Raw genomic sequence first — 26,987 nt, forward strand, 5'->3', positions numbered from 1 at the left:
TCACGCATAAAAACATAAGAAGGAACACTGCAGCAGGCCTACTAGCCCTTGCGAGGCAGGTCCAAGTCTCCTACCGGCTTAAGCCAATGCCCTAACCCGTCAAAATAAACATATCAGCACCCTAAGACATGACCCTGGCGCCTTTACTGTTTATCCTCATAGCAGACAGATCAAAACACTCACCACAGTTTTGTATCTTCATTTACGAATAACAAAAGAACATACAAACACAAGAAAGGAGGAACACTGCAACAGGCCTGTTGGCCCATACTAGGCAGGTCCTTTACAATCCATCAAGCTCAAGCTCAACCAGGTCGAGCCCTCCATCCAGTTCACACTAGAAGAAGTCGACAACACACTTCATTTCCTCGATGTTCTTTTCTGCAAAACTGATCATGAACTTCGTTTTAAAGTCTATCGGAAACCTACCAACACGATCTTCTGCACTTCTACTCTCACAAATAACAAAAAAAAGGCACAATACCGTGACTGGAACAATACACAAATAACCCGCACATAGAAGAGAGGAGCTTACGACGACGTTTCAGTCCGACTTGGACCGTGAAGACTTGTTCGTGTGCTCTTGGGTGAAGACTTGTTCGTGTGCTCTCTGTGAATCTGAACCAGAATGCCCTCTCTTGAGCAACTCGACCAGCAGCTAAAAGAGGAGCTTAGGGTTGCTAAGCTGGAGATATGGTGGCGACTAACGTTGGAGAACAAGAGGATTCGTAGTAATCCTGTTGTGAGTCCTCACGTTAAGAGAGGAACCTGGTCAGTGGCTGCACAACATGGAACCAAGCTGAGGATCAAGAAGACTGATGGAGAGGCAGAAACAATGAAGAACCAGAAGACTACTGTGGAAACTTCCAACCCATTTTCGGTGCTACCTGACGAATGTGGGTTGTCTACTGGGAATGTCACAGCGAGCACCAAGGAAGCATTGGCAGACGTGAGGGAAACATCCCTAGAAACCCCAACGAAGACCATCGAGAACGTCACGACGAATTCCACAAGTGAAGGTAAGAACACTGTTTTAGTTGGAGACAGTCAGGTTAAGCTTATGGATAGGGCGTTTTGTCTTAGGGACAGGAAGAGGAGGCAGAGGGTATGTTTTCCTGGGGCTGGGATGGGAGATATTGTTAGCCGTCTGGACGACGACATGAAAGGCAATGGGAGCAATCCTATTATCTGCCTCAGTGTGGGAAGCAATGGTGTTGGCAGACGTAGGATTGAGAACCTGATTAGCAGGTATAGGTCAGAAATAGAAATAATTAGGAAAAAGGGTGGGAACCCTGTCATATGTGGTATTTTGCCAAGGAGAGGAGTTGGAAACGAATGGTTGCCCAGGGCAATTGGTGTCAATTGCTGGCTGGACAAATACTGTAAGGAAAATGCAGTAACATTCATTGACAAATGGGACCTCTTCTATAGCAGAAATGACATGTATGCCAGGGATAGGGTACACTTATCTAGGTCTGGGGTGGGGGCACTAGGAACTGCAGTGGAGGGAGCTGTTAGGACTTTAAACTAGGAATAGTTAGCGGTATGGGTTTTGGCGAGAAAACAGTGAGGTCCCAGTGTAGTAATATGAGTACTAGGAGAACTAGTAATAGGCAGAATGAGGTGAATATTGGAAAGCCAGTGGCACTAGGTGACAAGGACAGTAATAGTTTTATTGGAAAAACAGAAATGAGCAGGAAGGGTAAAGAGAAAGGAGGGTATTTAAAAATATATTATGCTAATAGCCGTAGTGCTAGGAATAAGATGGACGAGTTGAGATTAGCTGCTAGTGAAGGTAACACTGATGTATTTGCCATAACTGAGACGTGTTTTAATTCAAAAAGTCGGGACATGCCTGCAGAATGTCACATTCAGGGTTTTAAATTGTTCTAAGTATATAGAAGTATCGGGAAGGGGGGTAGGGTGGCACTGTATGTCCGAGATCACTTTAACTGTTGCATAAAAATGGGTATTACACATACAGAGTCTGTTTGGATAGAATTTTCAGAGGGGCATGAAAAATTTATTTTAGGAGTGATATACCGTCCCCCAAACATAGATAAGGACCAAGGGAGACTACTATGGGATGAAACTGTTAAGGCCACAAGGTACGATAATGTAGTAATTCTAGGAGACTTTAACTTTAATCATACTAATTGGAATTTCTTGACTGGGAATTTAGAATCTAACGACTTCTTAGTAGTTCAGGATTGTCTTTTTAGGCAGTTTGTGACAGAGCCTACAAGGGGAAATAACCTGCTTGACTTGCTTCTGGCAAACAAGGAAATCCTTGTTAATAATTTAGAAATTACAGAGGAACTCGACACAAGCAATCACAAATCAATTACCTTTAGCATTGAATGGAAGTATGACAGTAGGGATAATTCAGTAATGGTCCCAGATTTTTGCTTAGCAGATTACAATGGGCTTAAAGAACACTTATCATTTGTGGACTGGAGTAACGAAGAGAGCTATCAGCATGACAGCTTTAACACAATACATGCTGCCCAAAGGACATTTATCTCATATAAGGAAATTAGATCGAATAGAAATGACCCCAAATGGATGAATAATAGGCTCAAATATCTTTTAGGACAGAAAAAAGGAATTTATAGGCATATCAAGAGGTGAGGGTCATCTTATGAATCAGTATATTGACATTAAGAGGGATGTTAAAAATGGGATAAGAAAAGCTAAACGGGAGTATGAAATTAAAGTTGCTAGGGATTCGAAAACTAACCCAAAAAGTTTTTTCAAAGTTTATAGAACAAAAAGTCAGAGATAAGATAGGTCCCCTTAACAATAAATCTGGGCACCTTACTGACAAGGAGAATGAAATGTGCTCTATTCTTAATAATCATTTTCTCTCGGTTTTCACTCATGAAGACACTAACAATATCCCAGTAATTAATTTTTATAGTGGGCCTGAAGATGATAAATTATGTAATATCACAGTCACTACCGAAATGGTTATCAAACAGATAGACCGGTTAAAGCAAAATAAATCCCCGGGCCCTGATGAACTTTTTTCAAGGGTTCTTAAAGAATGTAAAATGGAACTCTGTGAACCTTTAACTAATATTTTTAATTTATCTCTTCAAACAGGTGTAGTGTCTGATATGTGGAAGATGGCTAATGTAATTCCTATTTTTAAAGCAGGGAACAAGTGGTTACCGTCAAATTACCGCCCAATAAGCCTAACCTCAATTGTAGGCAAATTACTAGAGTCAATTATAGCTGATAATAAAAGAAGCCATCTCGATAACCATAGCTTGATTAATGATACTCAGCATGGATTCACGAGGGGTCGTTCCTGCCTAACTAATTTATTAACCTTCTTCAGTAAAGCTTTTGAGGCCGTTGATAAGTGGAAAATGGCAAATGTGATACCTATTTTCAAAACAGGTGACAGGTCCTTAGCTTCGAACTATAGACCAATAAGCCTAACCTCCATAGTGGGAAAATTTATGGAATCAATAATTGCCGAGGCAGTTCGTAGCCACCTTGAAAAGCATAAATTAATCAACGAATCTCAGCATGGTTTTACAAAGGGGCGTTCCTGCCTTACGAATTTATTAACTTTTCTCACTAAGGTATTTGAGGAGGTAGATCATGGTAATGAATATGATATTGTGTATATGGACTTCAGTAAGGCTTTTGACAGGGTCCCACATCAGAGACTATTGAGGAAAATTAAAGCACATGGAATAGGAGGAGAAATTTTTTCCTGGATAGAGGCATGGTTGACAAATAGGCAGCAGAGAGTTTGCATAAATGGGGAGAAATCAGAGTGGGGAAGTGTCACGAGCGGTGTTCCACAGGGGTCAGTGTTGGGCCCCCTGCTGTTCACAATCTACATAAACGACATAGATGAGGGCATAAAGAGCGACATCGGCAAGTTTGCCGATGACACCAAAATAGGCCGTCGAATTCATTCTGACGAGGACATTCGAGCACTCCAGGAAGATTTGAATAGACTGATGCAGTGGTCGGAGAAGTGGCAGATGCAGTTTAATATAGACAAATGCAAAGTTCTAAATGTTGGACAGGACAATAATCATGCCACATATAAACTAAATAATGTAGATCTTAATATTACGGATTGCGAAAAAGATTTAGGAGTTCTGGTTAGCAGTAATCTGAAACCAAGACAACAGTGCATAAGTGTTCGCAATAACGCTAATAGAATCCTTGGCTTCATATCAAGAAGCATAAATAATAGGAGTCCTCAGGTTGTTCTTCAACTCTATACATCCTTGGTTAGGCCTCATTTAGATTATGCTGCACAGTTTTGGTCACCTTATTACAGAATGGATATAAATTCTCTGGAAAATGTACAAAGGAGGATGACAAAGTTGATCCCATGTATCAGAAACCTTCCCTATGAGGATAGACTAAGGGCCCTGAATCTGCACTCTCTAGAAAGACGTAGAATTAGGGAAGATATGATTGAGGTGTATAAATGGAAGACAGGAATAAATAAAGGGGATGTAAATAGTGTGCTGAAAATATCTAGCCTAGACAGGACTCGCAGCAATGGTTTTAAGTTGGAAAAATTCAGATTCAGGAAGGATATAGGAAAGTACTGGTTTGGCAATAGAGTTGTGGATGAGTGGAACAAACTCCCAAGTACCGTTATAGAGGCCAGAACGTTGTGTAGCTTTAAAAATAGGTTGGATAAATACATGAGTGGATGTGGGTGGGTGTGAGTTAGACCTGATAGCTTGTGCTACCAGGTCGGTTGCCGTGTTCCTCCCTTAAGTCAATGTGACCTGACCTGACTAGGTTGGGTGCATTGGCTTAAGCCGGTAGGAGACTTGGACCTGCCTCGCATGGGCCAGTAGGCCTTCTGCAGTGTTCCTTCGTTCTTATGTTCTTATGTTCTTATGATCATAATAAAGAATTCGATATTACTTATTTAGATTTTAGTAAGGCTTTTGATAGTGCCACATCAGAAACTGTTAAAGAAAGTGGCTGCTCATGGCACTGGGGGAAAATTGCTGTCATGGATCGAGTCATAGCTCACCAATAGGAAGCAGAGAGTATGCTAAATGGGGTTAAATCCGAGTGGGGATCTGTAACAAGTGGCGTTCCACAGGGATCAGTCTTGGGCCCGTTGTTGTTTATAATATATATCAATGACCTTGATGAGGGAATTACTAGTGATATGAGCAAATTCGCCGACGACACAAAGATAGGTAGGATAATTGATTCAAATGTAGAAGTCACGGAACTTCAGGAGGATTTAGACAAACTCAATTCCTGGTCAGAAAAGTAGCAGATGCAGTTCAATGTAGATAAATGGAAGGTTCTGAAGCTCGGGAGTGTCCATAACCCTAGTACTTATCAGTTAAATAACATAGAACTTAGCCATACAGATTGCGAAAAGGATTTGGGAGTTATGGTAAGCAGTAACCTTAACTAAACCAAGACAGCAGTGCTTATGCGTACGTAACAAAGCAAACAGATTACTGGGATTTATATCAAGATGTGTAAGGAACATAAGTCCAGCGGTTATTTTACAGCTTTATACATCATTAGTAAGGCCTCACCTAGATTACGCAGCTCAGTTCTGGTCTCCATATTACAGAATGGATATAAATTCGCTAGAAAACATCCAGTGTAGAATGACCAAATTAATACATAGCATTAGAAATCTTCCGTATGAAGAACGGTTGAAGACTCTTAAACTACATTCACTTGTAAGACGAAGAATGAGGGGAGACATGATCGAAGTGTTTAAGTGGAAGATGGGTATTAACAAAGGGGATATAAATAAGGTTTTGAGGATATTCCTTCAAGAAAGAACCCACAATGATGGATTCAAATTGGATAAGTTTAGATTTCGAAAGGATATAGGAAAGTACTGGTTTGGAAATAGGGTAGTTGATGAGTGGAACAGTCTACCTATTAGGGTTATTGAAGCTAAAACGTTGGGTAGTTTCAAATTTAGGTTAGATAAATACATATGTGAGAGGGGTTGGATTTGAGTGAGACTTGCATAGCATTGCTAATTGGGTTGGGCAAATATTTTGTTAGTGGGAAGGATTGTAAAGGACCTGCCTGGTACGGGCCAACGGGCCTGCTGCAGTGTTCCTCCTTTCTTATATTATGTTCTCTCTTCTATGTGCGGGTTGTGTATTCTACTCTCACCACGACACCAAAACTAAACGTGGTGTAATTATAGGCTTTTTCCTACGTGTATTTATAATCTGCAGCAGTGAGTTCCTTGAAGAATACTCTCTTATTGAACAAATATTCTGTAAACTTCACTATCATCACTTTACTAGAGACTGCAGACGACAGGCATTAAACATCTTTAACACACCCAGAGAAGACACTGCTGAGAAGAGATATATAGCCCTCCCCACCAATTTCATTACCAAACACGTTTCCAACATCTTCTCCAAAACCTCATTCCAAGTATCTACTTGCACATCCACCACCATCAAGGACATTACCTGTGATAGACAAGACAAGCTTCAATCCTCTGCAGGGGTATACACAATCCCTTGTAATGACAGCAGCAAATTATACGTCGGTGAAACATCCATAGACCTCCAAACACTTATTTCAGAACACCGGTACGCAGGCAGATCTGACGATCTAAGGAATGCCTGTGTTCAACACTGAAATTCACACAACCATTTAATCATCTACAGAAACGCAAGACTTGTCGCCAGAGAAAACACTCAATACTGCAGAATCCTGCAATCATCACTTATCTGTATATCCAACAACTTCAACCAGAACAACAGCTTCTATAACATAGTTGAACCCCTTGACAAGAAACTTCATCGCTATCCCACATAAGAGTGAACATCAAAGTTGTTAGGTAAGACACACATGCAACAGTTAGGTATCTATTTCGAAACTTTTCGTCTAAACAGTAGGCTTCTTCAGTCGAGTACAGAAAAGTTGATAGAAGCAGAAGAGACGTGAAGACGATGTAATCAGTCCATCACCCTTGAAGTTTTGAGGTGGTCAGTCCCTCAGTCTGGAGAAGAGTATTGTTCCATAGTCTGAAACAATATGGAGTTGAAGTGACAGGATGGAGCCTTATATACCGCCAGGAGGTGAGATGCAGTGTCTGACGTCTTCACGTCTCTTCTGCTTCTATTAACTTTTCTGTACTCGACTGAAGAAGTCTACTGTGTAGGCGAAACGTTTCGAAATAAAGATACCTAATTGTTGCATATGTGTCTTACCTAACAACTTGTCGGTATTTTATACCACTTTGTTGTTCACTCCGTCAGACACTGCAACACAATGGTATCTTGGTACAGAATAAAAAAAAAAAACTTGGACAACTTCAACTAGTGAGAATGGCTAGATTTGAGAGGAACGTGACCTCCCAACGACTACATTCTTACCTCTACTAATGGCCTTCATCTCGCCTCCTGGCGGTATATAAGGCTCCATCCTGAGTAGAGTTCATACACTCAGTTCACGGAGTACACTACCTTATCACTAGATAGGCACATGGCTTCTGCCGAAGAGGCCACGATGCTCAATGAACACGATGGAGGACTCAGATCTGGAAATGTGGGATGCAATTCTAGCGAAGAAGTTGCGAGACCACTCCCTGTCATCAGAGGCAGAGGAAGAGCCAGTTTCAATCATGGAGCCAACAAATATGGAAACGGGGGAGAAAATAAACACCCCACCCCCCTAGAACCAAGAAGGATGGATCACTGTGAACAAAAACAAGAAGCGCCATCCGTCCAAGGATCAGGCAAACCAGCTCGACCGACCTGGAAAATTCAAGGTGAAGTCTTACGGGGACCACGGAACCCACTATGGCATTGTTTCATACCTGGAATCGCACCACAACCTGAAGTTCAAGATATGGTTCAACTTGAGGGGAGAACCAGTACTGACTCCTCTCAACAAGGAAATGTACACCACCTTGAAGAGAGTCATGGAGACAGATCACTCCTTCACTCTGGAGCAACTGGACTCTCGGCAGAAGATCACCAAGGGTGTAGTGATGCGATACCCGCTGATGATGCCTATCGAGGCAGTAGCAGCTCACCCCAGTGTGGTGTCAGCTCAACGTCTCAAGGCAAAGATGGCAGGCAATGCTCCAACCCGACAGGTCCTCATACAGCATATAGGACCACTACCATCCCAGCTGGATCTCGGTTCTTGGGGCAGGTATGACGTCAGGACCTTCACGGCAGAACCAGTTCGTTGTTTCAAGTGCCAACGTTATGGACACCTGGGTGCACTCTGTCCAAACAGAGTAATCTGCGGTGTCTGCAGCCAGCACCACCCTACCGAGGAATGCATCACCAAGCTGAAAAATGCATCGCCACCCACTCCACAATGCCCAAACTGCAGGCAGAAACACCATGCCCGGAATCCACGATGCCCCGAGAGGCTTGCCAGAATTCAAGGAGCCTGGAAGACACCAAAAACTCGGCAGCAGGCTATGACAGATCATCACTCTCAGCAGACGATGGGTGCAGAGAACCCTGCCATACCTCAGACCTCTCATCAGGTCACCCAACTCAATGCCCAGGAATTCTCAACTCTCGAAGCCACAACCAGGTGTCATGGACAGGAGCCTCCTGCCCCTCTTCCTCAACGAAGAAACAAAAACAAGAGAAACAGGAGGCGTCAACAGGGAACATGTCATCAACACGATCAGCAGACGGCACTAAACGAGCCCCCATCGGCCATAGCACGACAGCGCAGGCTCTCCTTGCCCGGCACAGCCACTTCGCAGGCTCCCCTGGAACCTCACCAGCAGATGCCGGCTACCCAACCTGGTAAACAGCAACAGACCATGGTGCACACAATAAAGAAATCCAACCCTCAGTAGTCCCTACAGACCACAACAGCCCAGGTAATATCCACTGCTTCGAACCCAGTGCCAACACAGGCCCTCACCAGGAAGGATCTCATAGCACTCATCAAGGCATTCACAGATATTATTTGCAACACAATCAACTCCATGGAACAGAGCATATTCCGGCAGATGGTCAGTATGCTCCTGAGTGTGCTTACTGACCGAGGAGGAGACGGTGGACACCATGAATTTGCAGGTTCTCAGAGCAGGCAGAGCTCAGTCCCCAGCTCAGGAAACAACAGCGATGGAATAACTTCAGTACCAAATCACACCCTCAAGGTCCTACAATGGAACATTCAGGGCCTGAGGGGCAAACAGCACCTCTTGCTGGAGGCAGTAATTTGGGATCGGGTTGACATCGTCTTGCTACAAGAAACTCTGACTGTCCCGACAATCTGCCCAAGACTACCCAGTTTTGCTGGGTATTTTCGGCACATGGATGCGGGCATTCGCTGCAGAGGCACAGCTGTATTTGTATCTGATACAATACCTCACGAGGTTATAGCCAACCCTGTGGACTGTGGGGAGGATGTCGAGGTACAGGCCATCCTTGCACACATACCTGGGGTGCCCATTACCATCTATAACATCTACAAGAACCCAAGACACACCCTCGACAGACATTGCAGAGCTCCTCGCGCTAGCACGCACTGAGTGTATTATTGTGGGTGGAGATTTCAACGCACATCACCCAATGCTGCACTCTCACTCAGCAAGCAATGCTGCTGGCAGACACACAGCAATGCTCCTACACGATATTCCAGAGGTAAAGTTGCTAAACAATGGAGACCCCACACACCTGTTGGGTGGCTGCCTCGACCTTACCTTCTGGTCAAGACAACTCGCAGCAGGAGCCACATGGGAAACTCATCCTCACCTTGTCAGTGACCACTTTGCAGTCATCACCACCTTCAACATCAACAGGCCTCCCACAGTTGTGCTGCCTCCTAGATGGGACATAAAGAGGGCCAACTGGAAGGTGTTCCAGGAGTATCTTCATGACTGGTGGTCCACATACACTATCTGAAGACTGTGATACGGCTGAACAGGAGCTAATCACTGTTCTCATCCAGGCAGCTGAGTGTGCAATTCCAAAGAAGTCCGCAGGACACACTCACTTAAGAGACTGGTGGTTCTACAACGACGAGGTGCGGGAGCAGAACCACCGCATCAACTCTTTTAGGAAGCTATACAGGCGTTACCCTATGGCAGAGAACAGGAATACTCTGAGAGCCATTGTGCAGCATGCCCGCAGTCTCTCAGAGTAAAAACTGAGAAATGGCTGGAGTGGTGCTCAACATTCGGGCATCACACCACCTTATCTGAGATATGGGGCAAGCTCAACATAGCAACTGGCAAGAGCAAGCCGAGGCCACCAACACACCCGAACCCATCCCAGGAAGCTGAGAAACTAATGGAGCTTTTTACTTCCAGGGAAGCCTCCACTCAGCTCTCACAGGACATCTGGAATATACAGACGGATCTTCTCTCACAACGCCAGTTAACGATACAAGCTGCATGAGAGTCAGAATATGTGACTGATGAAGACTTCATGGACTTGGAACTCCGACGTGCCATTAAGAACACAGGTGACACCACCCTGGGCATCGATGGTGTTACGTACTCCATGATTGCACGGGCTGAGCAGAGTGGACAGGAGGCAATACTAAATGTCAAAAACAAGTCGTGTAGAGCCGGGACACTCCCAGCAGCTTGGAAGAAGGCTACCATTGAACCAATTCCAAAGCCCAAGGACCCAGGCAGTATGAGACCCATATCGCTGACCAGATGTTTAGCCAAGACTGCTGAGAGGATGGTGTTAAACTGTCTCCTATGGAAACTTGGACCCCGTCATCATCACATATTTGGCTTCACCAAAGGAGTGAGTACAGCAGAGTGCATAACCACTCTACTAAGCCAAATTGCTGATAGCAACAAAAAACCTAGTATCGTCGGCTACCTCGACCTTGAGAAGGCATTTCAGCTAGCCAGCTCCACAGCAATTCTAGCAATACTAGCTCGAAAGGGAATCAAAGGACGCCTCCTGGCCTGGATAGAGTCCTACCTTAGGGGCAGGCAGGCCTGTGTCAGCTTTCAGGGACACTACTCTTCCTTTAAAACGCTGGAAAACAGCATGCCACAAGGAGGTGTGATCAGTCCCACCCTGTTTAACGTCCTTATGCAGGAATTTGTGAGCCTTCCCTTTCATAGTGGTACACAGCTCCTCAGCTATGCTGATGATCTTGCCCTCGTAGTGAATGGGAAAGGCAATTTGGAGCGACAGGCCCAGAAAGCTTTGGACCTAATTATGCAGTCTTGCAAGGAACTAGGCCTCAAGATCTTGGCCGAGAAATCTCTTGCAATGATGTTCAAGGGACCAGATCCTGTGAATAGATTACGTATCCAGGATATAGAACTTGAGTGGACAGGCTCCTACCTATACTTGGGAATCTGATAAAAAGCTGATCTTTCAGAAACAGGCCGAGTATGTCAGATCCCGTGCCCTACTCCGACTCAATGCCATGAGAGCCATGACGAGGCACCGTGCAGGGGCGAGCAAAGATGTACTTCACTTGTACTATATACAAGCTATATGCTTGCTCACTGACAACGGTGCACCAGCGTTAGCTCAACTCTTCCAGCAGAGCAGGCAAAGGATGGAGGTCATACAAAACCAGGCGATAAGAACTATTCTTGGGGCCCCCATCTGGACCAATACAGTATGTCTCAGATCTGAGACCCGGCTTCCTTCCCTGGCTGACAGAGTAACATACATAAACGCCTGCAAAGTAGCCACGATTCTGCACCAGCAGCAAGGTACCCCACTAAGGAGACGGATATTGACAACCATGACACAAGATCCAACTCTCTTCACGGACTACTCCTAGATTCGTTCGTTTTGTGCTGCTGGGCGGAAGCTGCTGCCTATACGACTACTCCTTGAGAAGAGTTGTGACTTTCCTGTTGCTGGGTATCATCCACAATCTCCCTGGCACCCAGATCCAGCCGATGTTTGCGTCATGCCATCACCCATCTCTAAGCGTCTCTGCAGTCAAGACACCCTCAGCAATCATGCTGAGACAAGCATGGCACTGGCAGAGGGAGGCACATGTGCAGTGTATTTCACAGATGGTTCTGTCGACTTTGACAGGATGAGAGCAGCAGCTGGACTGTACCACAATGGTCGCACACAAGGCTGGCGACTCCCTGACAACTGCGCGATCCTTCAATTTGAGCTGGTGGCGATTCAGCAGGCATTGCCACATGCCCTACAACATCGACTCCGACCTGCCATACATGCTGATTCCATCTCTGCAATCAATCCCCTTTCCCATCCTCAACCACAGGACAATGTTCACCTCATCATATCGATCCTGAGCATAATGACAGCCTTAGAAGTTCAGGGTAAAAGATCGACATTGAACTGGATCCCCAGCCATGCTGGCATCCGGGGAAATGAGGCGGCAGATGACGCAGCCAAGGCAGCCACAGACTATCCATATGTTGGGATTGCTGTCCCCATCAGCCTACGACAGACCAAACTGGTGGCTGCCAGAGCCATGAAACTTATGGGAGAGGTCTTAGGTGATACCCCATCTCAACAGTGGTACCGAGGAGTGACTCAGGGAGAACCCCCTCCATATGATAGAAGCTGGTCCAGAGTAGTGTACCCCCATCGGCTTCGTTTGGGCTTTCCCACAGCCAAGATGATGGTAGACAAGGCTGAGTAGGAGATGTGCCAGTACTGCCAGCACGTTGTCCAGCGCAACCCTAACACTATCTTCTAGAGTGCAAAGTTACTGAGGCACTCCGCAGGCAACTAGCACTGATATCCCCTCCCGAAGAGGGCCCAGAGATGACTGCGGCCACACTAGTGTACCATGGAGTCAACGAACCAGACAAGCTGTTGCTCGTGATAACGACATATCCTCCTCCTCGCTAGTGTCTACAGTTAGGAGTACATATGTTGTTGTCGCTTACGAAATGCACTAGACGAACTAACCAGAAGAGTGCTTGAGCAGCATATGTCGCATCATTGTAGAAACCTTTCTCCCTCGGGAGCCAGAGACGGGTCATCGCAAGATTGAGACCCGTGCCAGGACTATGGTCTTGGCGAACATACATACATACTTCAACTCCATATTGTTTCAGACTATGGAACAATATTCTTCTCCAGACTGAGGGACTGACCACCTCAAAACTTCAAGGGTGATGGACTGATTACATCGTCTTCACGTCTCCTCTGCTTCTATCAACTTTTCTGTACTCGACTGAAGAAGCCTACTGTCTAGGCGAAACGTTTCAAAATAAAGATACCTAACTGTCGCACATGTGTCTTACCTAACATCCCACATAAGAACATAACAATCGAGGAACACTGTAAAAGAACACAAGTGCAACTAATGTCACATTTTTACTGTGGCAACGTTTCGCTCTCCAGGAGCTTTGTCAAGCAGTTACATGGACACAGAGGATATATATAGGCTCAAGAGTGAGGTGCAATACTAGTGGTAGTAGTAATACAACATGTTAGAACAAATTAACTCGTAAAAGGATATAAAAGCTATTACTTGGGTAACATAAAAATAGATTAGACAAATATTTCTATTGGAGGCTGGATAGAGAAGGCCTGTTTCAATGTTCATTCTCTGTTATGTGCTTAGGGACTTGCTAAGACTTCACCATCTCTGAAGTCTTAGCAAGAATCCTCCTGAAAACAGTAAACCCTGCCATCACATAGTCTCTCCTGTTAATACTACACACAGGGCCGTAGACGTGGCTTATATACTGTAGTCAGGCGAGGCGAAGTATATATATATCACCATACCATTTCCTCATATAAGCCACGTCTAGGGTCCTATGCTGTACATTCTACAAGATTGATGAACTGAACACATCGACTCTAGGCTGAGGGACTGATTACATCAAACTCCTCCTCTCCTTACACCTTTCTGCTTTGTATTGGACTGATGAAGCCACTGTGTGGCGAAACGTTTCCTCAATAAAGATTCCCATATGTTGCATAAATGTCTCAATTTTCAACTTGTCGGTTTTCAAAACCATTCATCACAGCATGTATAGTGTCTAGAAAGCTGTCATACTGATAGCTCTCTTCGTTACCCCAATCAACAGATAAGTGTTCTTTAAGCCCATTGCAATCTGCTTAGCGGAAATCTGGGACCGTTACCGAGTTGTTCCTATCATACTTCCATTCAATGCTAAAGGTAATTGATTTGTGGTCGCTTGTGCCGAGTTCCTCTGTAATTTCTAAATTATTAACAAGGGTTTCCTTGTGTGCCAGCATTAAAATATCAACTCTGCAGGTGACAAGGAAAAATTACAAGATGCAAGATATAATGAGTGACTGAAGAAACCGTAAATAGCACAATTGTAAACAAATCCCGTAACGGGTGGGACGTGAACCCACGGCAAGTGGTAGAATTACCAACAATATGTTCAGTAAAAGGACACAAATGCAACTAATGTAACATTTTATAGTGGCAACTGTTCGCTCTCCAGGACTTGACAAAGCTCCTGGAGAGTGAAACGTTGCCACTATAAAATGTCACATTAGTTGCATTTGTGTCCTTTTACTTAACATGGCAAGTGAGTCTTAGAACCCATCTTTTGAAGATACTTGGCCAGTTTCCTCTTGAAGACTTCTACACTTGTCCCAGCAGTATTTCTGATATTTTCTGGCAAGATGTTGAATAGTCTGGAGCCATGGATGATGATACGGTGTACCATTATTGTGCCCACTGCACTTTGCCCAGAGCACTTTGCAAAAGCATTTGACAAATGCGATCATGGTGTAATAGCCCATAAAATACGTGCTAAAGGAATAACTGGGAAAGTGGGGAGATGGATCTTCAACTTCCTAACAAATCGAACACAGAGAGTAAGGTCAACACAGTTAAATCGGAGGCTGCCATAGTGAAGAGCTCTGTTCCACAAGGCACAGTACTCGCCCCCATCTTATTCCTTATTCTCATATCAGACATAAACAGAGATATGCATCACAGCACCGTATCATCCTTTGCGGATGATACTAGGATCTGCATGAGGCTGTCATCTGCTGAGGACGCGGTTAACCTCCAAGAATATATAAACAAAGTTTTCCAGTGGGCAACGGTAAACAATATGATGTTCAATGAGGACAAATTCCAACTACTCCGTTATGGAAAACTGGAGGAGATAATAATTAGAACAGAGTATACTACAGACTCTGGCCATACAATAGAGTGGAAAAATAATGTAAGGGACCGGGGAGTAGTAATGTCTGAGGATCTCACCTTCAAGGATCACAACAGTGCCACAATCGCACGTGCAAAGAAAATGATAGGATGGATAATGAGAACGTTCAAAACGAGAGATGCCAAGCCAATGATGATCCTTTTCAAATCACTTCTCTCTAGGCTGGAATACTGCTGTACATTAACATCTCCATTCAAAGCAGGTGAAATCGCAGATCTAGAGAGTGTACAGAGAACCTTTACTGCACGTATAAGTTCTGTCAAGCACCTTAACTACTGGGAACGCTTGGAAGCACTTGACTTGTACTCGTTGGAACGCAGGAGGGAGATATATATCATAATCTACACTTGGAAAAATCTTGGAAGGAATGGTCCCAAATCTGCACACAGAAATCACTCCCTACGAAAGTAAAAGACTGGGCAGGCGATGCAAAATGCCCCCAATAAAAAGTAGGGGCGCCATTGGTACACTAAGGGGAAACACCATAAGTGTCCGGGGCCCAAGACTGTTCAACAGCCTCCCATCAAGCATTAGGGGAATTGCCAATAAACCCCTGGCTGCCTTCAAGAGAGAGCTGGACAGATACCTAAAGTCAGTGCCGGTTCAACCGGGCTGTGGCTCGTACGTTGGACTGCGTGCGGCCAGCAGTAACAGCCTAGTTGATCAGGCCCTGATCCATTGGGAGGCCTGGTCATGGACCGGGCCGCGGGGGCGTTGATCCCCGGAATAACCTCCAGGTTTGTAGATGAATGGTTCAGAGAACCGACATGTTGTTGAATTAGACACATGTGCAACTCTTTGGTATCTTTATTGAGGAAACGTTTCGCCACACAGTGGCTTCATCAGTCCATACAAAGGAGAAACTTGAAGAACAGGAGGAGAATGAGGTAATCAGTCCCTCAGCCTAGAGTCGATGTGGTCAGTCCATCAATCTTGAATAGAATGGAGACAATCTATTCTAGATTGATGGACTGACCACATCGACTCTAGGCTGAGAGACTGATTACCTCATTCTCCTCCTGTTCTTCAAGTTTCTCCTTTGTATGGACTGATGAAGCCACTGTGTGGCGAAACGTTTCCTCAATAAAGATACCCAAGAGTTGAAGATTAAGACACTTATGCAGCATATGGGAATCTTTATTCAGGAAACGTTTCGCCACACAGTGGCTTCATCAGTCCAATACAAAGAAGGCGTAAGGAGAGGAGGAGAATGAGGTAATCAGTCCCTCAACCTGGAGTTGATGTGTTCAGTCCATCAATCTTGTAGAATGTACAGCATAGAGCCGTAGACGTGGCTTATATACTGTAGTGAGGTGAAGTGAAGCAGGAGGAGGCGGGGTCATAGTGGTACCATCCACTAGTCGAAGTAGGTCTTCGTCCAAAGGTTGAACAAGTGTTGAAGAATTCTTTGTAACAAGATCCCATGATGCTGCAGTGTCTGACAGTTTCGCCACTGTGTGGCGAAACGTTTCCTGAATAAAGATTCCCATATGCTGCATAAGTGTCTTAATCTTCAACTTGTCGGTTTTTCAAACCATTCATCACATACCCAAGAGTTGCACATGTGTCTAATTCAACATAACCTCCAGGTAACCTCTGATTTTCACTGGGTTTATTTAGCACTTCCATATCTGTCCCTCCAGTATGATATTATGGCAGTGTGCAGGTTTGGGACCAGCCCTCAAGTACTTTCTAGGTATGTCTCTTCCACTCCAGTGAATACTTATTTACTACTCACAAAGATCCCGGTAATGGACCACTTTCTAGTGTACTAGACAAGTGTCGTCATTACACGCGTGGAATGAGCTGACTAGCAAGATCATTAAGCTAATAATTTTCTAACTTTTAAAGCTAGTTAAGTGAGAGAGAGAGAGAGAGAGAGAGAGAGAGAGAGAGACTGGTTGGGGCGTGAGAACTGACCAAGCAAGAGCCAGTAGGCCTACTGCAGGGCTCTACTTTCATGCACTTATTACCAGGACTCTTGTGTCTCCAATACGGAAGTTAACAATGTCACAAGTTCCAGATTAACTGGGCCATACCTTTACCTCTGATACATCTTTTAAGAGAAGAGATGAGATATGAGAGAAAGAGAAAGAGAAAGAGAGAGAGAGAGAGAGAGAGAGAGAGAGAGAGAGAGAGAGAGAGAGAGAGAGAGAGAGAGAAAGAAAGAGAGAGAGAGAGAGAGAGAAAGAGAGAGCACTAGATTAGTGATATACACGTTTGGAGAGGCGGTAATAATTATGGCCAGGCCTAACCTGAGCCCATGATAACACCAGGCCTACTTCATCATTCTCTACCTCCTCCCCCACACCAGGTCTACATCACAATCCCTACGGAGGTACTGGAGGACAAAAACTCCATCCAGTTTCAACTGTAGCTAGGACAGAAAACACTGAGAAGCCATGAACGAATAGAGGCAGGAGCTCGTTGGTCGGAAACAGAATAATTACACAAGGCTGACTACCAATGTGCGAGTTCAGGTAAACTTATTGAACACTACCTACCTACCTACTTTTTTGCCTTCCTTCCTACCTGGAGTTAAACCTGGAGTGTTTTCCAAGGGTCAAGGGCCGCGAGTCCCGGACCCTGAGCAGGCCACCCGGTGGATAGTCTGATCAACCAGGTAAATCCAACACATGTACTACAGCCCGGCTGACTAGGACTTGAGGAACTTATCAATTCAAAACTCAGTACTCTAACACAAACAAAAATTAAATGACAAACAGGTAAATCCCTAAAAGACAGAATACCTTACCTTACCTTTGAAGAATTTCGAGAGTATATCTACTCTCTGAGTCCGGCCATGGGCCAGGCTCGTCTGGTGCTCGCCTGATCAGCCAGGCTGTTGCTGCTGGAGGCCCGCTGCCCCACATAGCCATCACAGCCTGGTTGATCTGGCACCTGGTGAAGATACTTGTCTAGTTTCCTCTTGAAGGCTTCAACACTTGTTCCAGCAGTGTTTCTGATATCTTCTGGTAAGATGTTGAAAAGTCTGGGACTCCGGATGTTGATACAGTATTCCCTTATTGTCCCCACAGCACTCCTGCTCCTCACTGGGTTTATTTTACACTTCCTCCCATCTCTCTCACTCCAGTATGTTGCTATGGCAGTGTGTAGATTTGGGACCAAGGAATCCTCTGTATATTTCAGCCTCAGAGATGTGTTGAAGTTGAAGCCCAGTTGAAGAGGGCCTCTGAGGTCGAAATATACAGTTCCTTCCTACTCTGTTTTATTTTCCGTCCTACCTACCTGGAGTCTACCTGAAGTATTCCGAGGGTCAAGGCTCACGCGGCCCGGTCCCAGACTGGACTTCCCGGTGGATGACCTGATCAACCAGACACCACAGCTCAGCTGATCAGACACTGACATACGCAACTTGTCCAGTTTTCTTTTGAAGACAGTCAGCCTCTTATGTATGAAGAGAGAATGTTGAAAGGTCTTGGTTCCTTCACACTTATTGAGTTTTCCCTTACTCTACTCACTGTACCCATGCTTTTCATTAGGGGTATTTTGCACCGTCTGCCAAGTCTCTTACTTTCATGGGGAATGATTTGTGTGAGCAGATAAGGAACCAATCCTAGAATTTCCCAAGGAATACAGATAAAAGGACGTCAAATGTTCCCAGTAACTTTAGTGATTAATTGAACCTGTGCCACCTGTGAAGATTGTCTGCATATTCTCCACGTCTGCAATTTCCCGAGCCTTTGATATCTTTGAAGAGTTTCGAGAGTTTCACTACTCTCGGAGCCCGGCCATGGGCCAGGCCTTGAATGATGATCCTTTTCAAATCACTTGTTCTCTCTAGGCTGGAATACTGCTGTACATTAACATCTCCATTCAAAGCAGGTGAAATTGCAGATCTAGAGAGTGTACAGAGAACCTTTACTGCACGTATAAGTTCTGTCAAGCACCTTAACTACTGGGAACGCTTGGAAGCACTTGACTTGTACTCGTTGGAACGCAGGAGGGAGAGATATATCATAATCTACACTTGGAAAATCTTGGAAGGAATGGTCCCGAATCTGCACACACAAATCACTCCCTACGAAAGTAAAAGACTGGGCAGGCGATGCAAAATACCCCCAATTAAAAGTAGGGGCATCACTGGTACACTAAGAGAAAACACCATAAGTGTCAGGGGCCCAAGACTGTTCAACAGCCTTCCACCAAACATAAGGGGAATTACCAATAAACCCCTGGCTGCCTTCAAGAGAGAGCTGGACAGATACCTAAAGTCAGTGCCGGATCAGCCGGGCTGTGGTTCGTACGTTGGACTTCGTGCGGCCAGCAGTAACAGCCTGGTTGATCAGGCCCTGATCCACCGGGAGGCCTGGTCGTGGACCGGGTCGCGGGGGCGTTGATCCCCGGAATATTCTCCAGGTAGACAGCAGTACTCCAATCTAGAGGACAAGTACAATTCCCCTGGTTTGGCATCCTTTGTTTTGAAGATGGTGAGTATGATCTATCAGTTCACTGATAACTGTTTATTACGCTTAAAAATGGAATATTAAATAATTTTGAGGAGGTCTTAAAATCTGGTTGAAATACAAAAATACTTTCGATCTACCCACCAGTAGGTGGAGGTGCAGCAGTGCCCAGTACCCAGTCTCCCGGTTCAGGTGGAGGTGCAGCAGTGCCCAGTACCCAGTCTCCCGGTTCACCTGAAATAAGGAGGACCATATTATTATACGTTTAACAAGGCTGATGAAAATATTCCACAAAAGCCATATTAAATTTAGTAAAGAAGGTGACTACAAAAAACAGTTAACCTCAAACATCACCAGTTATGTTGAAGACTGACACTTGTGCAACATTTGAGAATCTTTCGCCAGTCAGTGACTTCTTCAGTCCATTACAGAGAAGAATGGTGGAAGATGAGGAGGAGTTTGAGGTAATCAGTCCTTCAGCCTGGAGTCGATGTGTTCAGTCCATCAGTCTTGAGAAAAGTACATCATATGATCAAACGAACGAACGAACAAGTGCAGTTAAGATCCCAATGGGATGAGCGGTGAAGACGGGACAGACGAAGAATAGTGCTGGAGAGGAGTGTTCGTAGTTGTAGAAATAGAGCCAGGGCTTGACCCAGCAGCTAAGACGATCGTGAGAGAGACTTGCAGAAAAGACAGGAAGAGATCAAGCTGTGCAGGCAACAGTCTCGTGGTAGGTGAGGTCTTGAGTCTTGAGAGCTGGAAGTTTCCAGGTTGCAGAAGAGGGCAGGCAGGTAGGACCATCAGAGGGCAGCAGACATGTGGGAGTTTATTTTAGTAGTTGAGGAGGCAGGTTCGCAGTGGAGCCATTTGCAAACTTCTTGAAGCTGCTCCTGGAGAGGTGGTATAGCGTTGTCTTGTTGAAAAAGGGAAACGAAGAGGCTTGATGAAGTCAAGAACTTGCGTGAGTGTGAAGTGAAGAGGTGATTCGCAGGCATACTTGACTGTTTCATCACCGAGGCCTTTGTAGAGTTCAGAGCAGGTCATGGTGTCAGCATTCGAAGGAGAGGTGCAGAAAGTAAGGTTTTCCCAATAGGGTGTGCTGGAGTCGTCTCTATCTGCTCTGTCGGCGGATTCGTCAGAAAATTATTGTTCAATTGAAGATTGAGACACTTATGCAACATATGGGAATCTTTATTGAGGAAACGTTTCGCCACACAGTGGCTTCATCAGTCCAATACAAAGCAGAAAGGTGTAAGGAGAGGAGGAGTTTGAGGTAGTTCCTCAGCCTGGAGTCGATGTGTTCAGTCCATCAATCTTGTAGAATGTACAGCATAGGGCCGTAGACGTGGCTTATATACTGTAGTCAGGTGAGGCGAAGCAGGAGGAAGCGGGGTCATAGTGGTACCATCCACTAGTCGAAGTAGGTCTTCGTCCATGTGATGGATGGTTTTGAAAACCGACAACTTGTCGGTTTTCAAAACCATTAATCACTCTTGTTCAATTGTTTCTACTGTGATTGTGTCGAGAGGAGGCTGGGAATCTAGAGTATATGCGGACTGGCTGGTTGTTGAGAGGTGGTAGTGGTCATTGGGGGTGGTTCAGGAGTGTTTTTTGGGGCAGAGTCAGGATTTGGGCCTGAAGTCGATGTGAAGTTAACGATGTTTGGGACAATCTTGAGGAAGTCCTGTGATGTTGGCGAGTCCGGAAAGTTAAATGACGGCATGTTAAGACGGAATAGTTCGTTAATTGTAATGTTGAATGTGCCTGGGTTTGCTGCATTTGCAAGGTGTGCATACATCATGCAATACAGCACCTTAAGAGGGAGCAGCGTCAGGGAGTTGCTGGATAGAGATGATTGCTGTGTGCTTGTAGAATTCTGGTGGTGTCCGACTGGAGTTTTGAAATGGCGGCATATGTCGGCGATTTGGGGCTATTCTTCTTGGTTTCTTTAATTTTTTTCGACATCACTTCTTTTCGTAGTGGGCATTTAGCTGCAAGGGTATGATGAGTACCCTTGCAGTGGCATTTGTGGTGGTGCAGTTTTGAAGTCATGACCTTCTTTTCCACAGGTAGAACAGAACTTTTTTTTATCTTTAATGGAACAGTCCTTGGTTGAGTGTTGATAAGAGTAACAGTTCCAACAGGGAGAGAAATGGGCGAAACGTTCAGGTTCTATGTGGCGTGGATGTATGTGGTAATATGAGATAGCTAGCCCATTAGAGAACGTTTGGGTAGCCATATCTATGTTTGAAAAGGTGATTTTGATCATAGATGAGGCATTGGGAATTCGTGTGGTGGTGTCTATAGAGGCCCAGGTGTCTGTTCTTCCATAGAGGTCTTCAGTTCATCCGCTGGTAAGGATGTGATTATCTTACCCAATTGTTTAACAAAAACGGAACGTTTCGTCAGCAAGGAGGGAGACGGTGATATGACACATATGCAACAGTTAGGTATCTTTATTTCGAAACGTTTCGCCTACACAGTAGGCTTCTTCAGTCGAGTACAGAAAACTGTTGCATATGTCTTACCTAACAGACGGTGATATGTTGAATTGTCGGTCTCGCAACGTATTCATTGCAGTGTCGTCCATAAGTTTAGCCGCTTCATTGTCGTCGGCGCAGACGATAATAAAGGAGTCCTTGAGTGAGTGGATCGCTGTGAATTTAAAATGTAGGCAGGTTCTTATAGCGGCAGCAAGTGATAGTTTAGTGGAATCATTTATAACACCGCTGGCTGGTTTGATTTTAACACAATGTGCGAACATCGTCGAACAGGCAGAGGTTTCCCTCCTCAACGGGAATCGTAGGGAGACTGTGATGTCGAGAGTAGGAGCTACAGTGACGACATCATATGCGCGGAGAAGTGCCTTATACGCATACTGCAGACAGGTGAGGTGCAACAGTAGTAGGCGGAGGCAGCCAGTGGAAAAATCCACTAGTGTTAAGTAGGTCAGGCCTATAGGGTAGACAAGAGTTGAAGAATTCCCTGTATCAAGATCCCAAGATGTTGCTGTGTCTGACAAGATATGATGTGATGGTTTAAAGATATGCATATATCTTGATCATGATTAAGTTGGAAATTTTCCTCGTAAGATGAACAAATCTGTACCTACTCGAATTTCACTCTCCACTTCGTCAAATTAAGAGGCACATTTTTTGAGCGCTTGAAGCTGCACCCCTGAGAGTTTTGGAGGTTATCCGAGCCATTCGAAGATGCTGGGAATGGGTTAAATAGCTTTGGTCATAGGGCATGAACACATGCCAACTGCTTATACAATCTGGTGCTCATTACCGTGAATAAGCATTCACAATCTGAAGCCGACTGAATGTCTAAGATTTAACATTGTTTCAGACTATGGAACAACTCTTCTCCAGGCTGAGGGACTGACTACTTCAAAACTACGTCTTCAAGGGTGATGGACTGATTACATCGTCTTCACATCTCTAATGCTCCTGTCAACCTTTCTGTATTCGATTAAAGAAGCCTACTGTGTATGCGAAACGTTTCGAAATAAAGATGCTTAACTGTTGCATAAGCGTCTTACCTACCAACCTGTCGGTAATGTGTACCATTTTAATATTCACTCAAGATTTAACGTAGCTGACGTTTTCATACTACAAAAGAGACGGGTAAGGGGGTGTCGTTTACTTGTCAATATCTTTGTTTTAGATGAAGATACGACGATGCCTAAGATACAAATCCATTTTGGGATCTAACTACTAGGCCTTTTGTGTATCCATATGCTGCCGTCCACGGGATGGCTATGGGCTGCACAATAAACTAGCCACTTCGCTGGCAACATCTAAACTAAAGCAGCGTTCGGTACAGTGCCTCGTATGAAATTAAGATACAAGCTAGAGGAGCAGGCAGGGATAACTGGGAAAGAACTACAGTGGATCAAGGAATAATTAACAAGAAGGAAATAACGAGTTATTGTCCAGGAGGAGGTGTCGGAAGGGGAGTGTGTGACAAGTTGGATTGCAGTACGGTCAGTACTTAGTCCAGTACTTTTCTTGTTTTGTGCAAGTAAAAGACATGAGAGAAGAAATCAAATGAGAGGCGTCCCTCTTTGCAATGACCTAAAACTAATGAGAACACACGCACACAAGCTGACCATTAAAGACTACATATGGATCTGGACAACCAGCAGGATTGGTCTGGCAAATTCAAAGTTACGAAAACTGGGGAAGGGCAAAGACGACCAAAACCAGAATAGGCTCGGGGAACAAAGGCTGCAAAACTTCCTGAAAGAGAATGGACTCGGGGTGAGCATAGTTCTCAGCATTTCACCTGAGGCACACATCAACCTAATAACCGCTAAGGGCAAGTTTCATGAATATCTGCAAGGAGGCATTCACGACCCAATACACGGAGTATATGACAACCATCTTTGAGTATACAGTAATAGTATGGAGCCCATATCTGATATTAAGCTAGAAAAAAAGTGCAAAGGATTACAACGAGACTAGTCCCTAAGCTAAGGGGGATGGCATAAGAGGAGATTGTAGAGGAGCTAAACCTGATATTAGAGAACAGGACTAGGAGTAACATGATTACGACGTACAAAATACCGAAAGGAATTGATTGGGTGGACAGAGAGAATCTGAGAGGTAGGTCTTAGACAGTAGAAGGCACAGCTGTAAGTTAAAAATATAGATGAGCCACAGGTATATTAGGAAGTATTTCTTCAGCCATGTAGTGTTCAGGAAGTGAAATGACCTGGACAGTGTAGTAGTGGAGACAGGATTTGTACATAGTTTTAAAAAGAGGTATGATAAAAGCCTTTGAAGCTAGAAGAGTGAACCATCTAGTGGCTAGTGATAAGCGAGGCCAGGAGCTGAGACTCGAAACCCACAACCAGATATAGGTAAAAACACGCTGTAAACACCTCCGTCACTCCTGCAACCCCTCTCATGCATGTACCCCCAGGAACACCCCACCTGAACTCCTTCCTTGTACCCCTCCTATTCCAAGATAATAGTCCCCATTCCCCAGCGCACCTGCACCTTCCCCCCAGGACCCCCAGGTCCACCAGGTCCACCACACCAACCTTATCAAACTCATCCAACAAGGATGATACAAATTAATCCTGGTTTAAAGTACTGTCTAATCAATTAGCGACATTAACTCTGGCGCTTATGTAAAAACTTGTCTGACAGCGATGCATCATCAGCCACCACCAGCCAGGATGACGGCGCTGCACCAGCACCACCAGCCAGGATGACGGCGCTGCACCAGCCAGGATGACGGCGCTGCACCAGCACCACCAGCCAGGATGACGGCGCTGCACCAGCACCACCCCAAAGCCACGATGATGGCGCTGCACCACCACCAGCCGCGGTGACGGCGTTGCACCTCCACCAGCTACTGTCACCGCGCTGCATCACCGCCACCAGCTACGGTGGCGGTACTGCACCACTAGCCACGGTGACGGCGTTGCATCACCACTAGCGACGGTGACGGCGCTGCACCACCAGCTACGGTGACGGCGCTGCATCACCACCAGCTACGGTGACGGTGCTGCATCACCACCAGCTACGGTATGGCGCTGCATCACCACCAGCTACGGTATGGCGCTGCATCACCACCAGCTACGGTGATGGCGCTGCATCACCACCAGCTACGGTGATGGCGCTGCATCACCAGCTACGGTGACGGCGCTGTACCACCACCAGCCACGGTGACGGCGCTGCACAACCACCAGCCACGGTGACGGCGCTGCACGACCACCAGCCACGGTGACGGCGCTGCACAACCACCAGCCACGGTGACGGCGCTGCACAACCACCAGCCACGGTTACGGCGCTGCACGACCACCAGCCACGGTGACGGCGCTGCACAACCACTAGCCACGGTGACGGCGCTGCACGACCACCAGCCACGGTGACGGCGCTGCACGACCACCAGCCACGGTGACGGCGCTGCACAACCACCAGCCACGGTGACGGCGCTGCACGACCACCAGCCACGGTGACGGCGCTGCACAACCACCAGCCACGGTGACGGCGCTGCACAACCACCAGCCACGGTGACGGCGCTGCACTACCACCAGCACGGTGACTGCACAACCAGCAGCTACGGTGACGGTGCTGCACAACCACCAGCCACGGTGACGGCGCTGCACAACCACCAGCCACGGTGACGGCGCTGCACAACCACCAGCCACGGTGACGGTGCTGCACAACCAGCAGCCACGGTGACGGCGCTGCACAACCAGCAGCCACGGTGACGGCGCTGCACAACCACCAGCCACGGTGACGGCGCTGCACAACCAGCAGCTACGGTGACGGCGCTGCACAACCACCAGCCACGGTGACGGCGCTGCACAACCAGCAGCCACGGTGACGGCGCTGCACAACCAGCAGCTACGGTGACGGCGCTGCACAACCAGCAGCTACGGTGACGGAGCTGCACAACCACCAGCCACGGTGACGGCGCTGCACAACCAGCAGCCACGGTGACGGCGCTGCACAACCACCAGCCACGGTGACGGCGCTGCACAACCAGCAGCTACGGTGACGGTGCTGCACAACCACCAGCCACGGTGACGGCGCTGCACAACCACCAGCCACGGTGACGGCGCTGCACAACCACCAGCCACGGTGACGGCGCTGCACAACCACCAGCCACGGTGACGGCGCTGCACAACCACCAGCCACGGTGACGGCGCTGCACAACCAGCAGCTACGGTGACGGTGCTGCACAACCACCAGCCACGGTGACGGCGCTGCACAACCAGCAGCTACGGTGACGGTGCTGCACCACCACCAGCCACGGTGACGGTGCTGCACAACCAGCAGCTACGGTGACGGTGCTGCACAACCACCAGCCACGGTGACGGCGCTGCACAACCACCAGCCACGGTGACGGCGCTGCACAACCAGCAGCTACGGTGACGGTGCTGCACAACCACCAGCGGCGCTGCACGCCACGTGACGGCGCTGCACAACCACCAGCCACGGTGACGGCGCTGCACAACCACCAGCCACGGTGACGGCGCTGCACAACCACCAGCCACGGTGACGGCGCTGCACAACCAGCAGCCACGGTGACGGCGCTGCACAACCAGCAGCCACGGTGACGGCGCTGCACAACCACCAGCCACGGTGACGGCGCTGCACAACCAGCAGCTACGGTGACGGTGCTGCACAACCACCAGCCACGGTGACGGCGCTGCACAACCAGCAGCTACGGTGACGGTGCTGCACAACCACCAGCCACGGTGACGGCGCTGCACAACCACCAGCCACGGTGACGGCGCTGCACAACCACCAGCCACGGTGACGGCGCTGCACAACCAGCAGCTACGGTGACGGTGCTGCACAACCACCAGCCACGGTGACGGCGCTGCACAACCAGCAGCTACGGTGACGGTGCTGCACAACCACCAGCTACGGTGACGGTGCTGCACCACCACCAGCCACGGTGACGGCGCTGCACAACCAGCA

The 26,987-nt window shown here is 46.6% G+C and overlaps 1 protein-coding gene across 1 annotated transcript in view; it reads right to left on the minus strand.

Moving 5' to 3' along the window:
* LOC128693385 (fibroblast growth factor receptor 4) overlaps positions 1-19,767 on the minus strand; it is a 144,303-nt gene extending 124,536 nt beyond the window's left edge. The window contains exon 1 of the mRNA XM_070097279.1: positions 19,681-19,767. The gene's annotated coding sequence lies outside the window, so the exon portion shown is untranslated. The remainder of the gene's footprint in view (positions 1-19,680) is intronic.
* Positions 19,768-26,987: the final 7,220 nt, after the last annotated feature.

Source organism: Cherax quadricarinatus, chromosome 57, assembly GCF_038502225.1.
Source record: "Cherax quadricarinatus isolate ZL_2023a chromosome 57, ASM3850222v1, whole genome shotgun sequence".
In the NCBI taxonomy this organism is placed as follows: Eukaryota; Metazoa; Arthropoda; class Malacostraca; order Decapoda; family Parastacidae; genus Cherax; species Cherax quadricarinatus.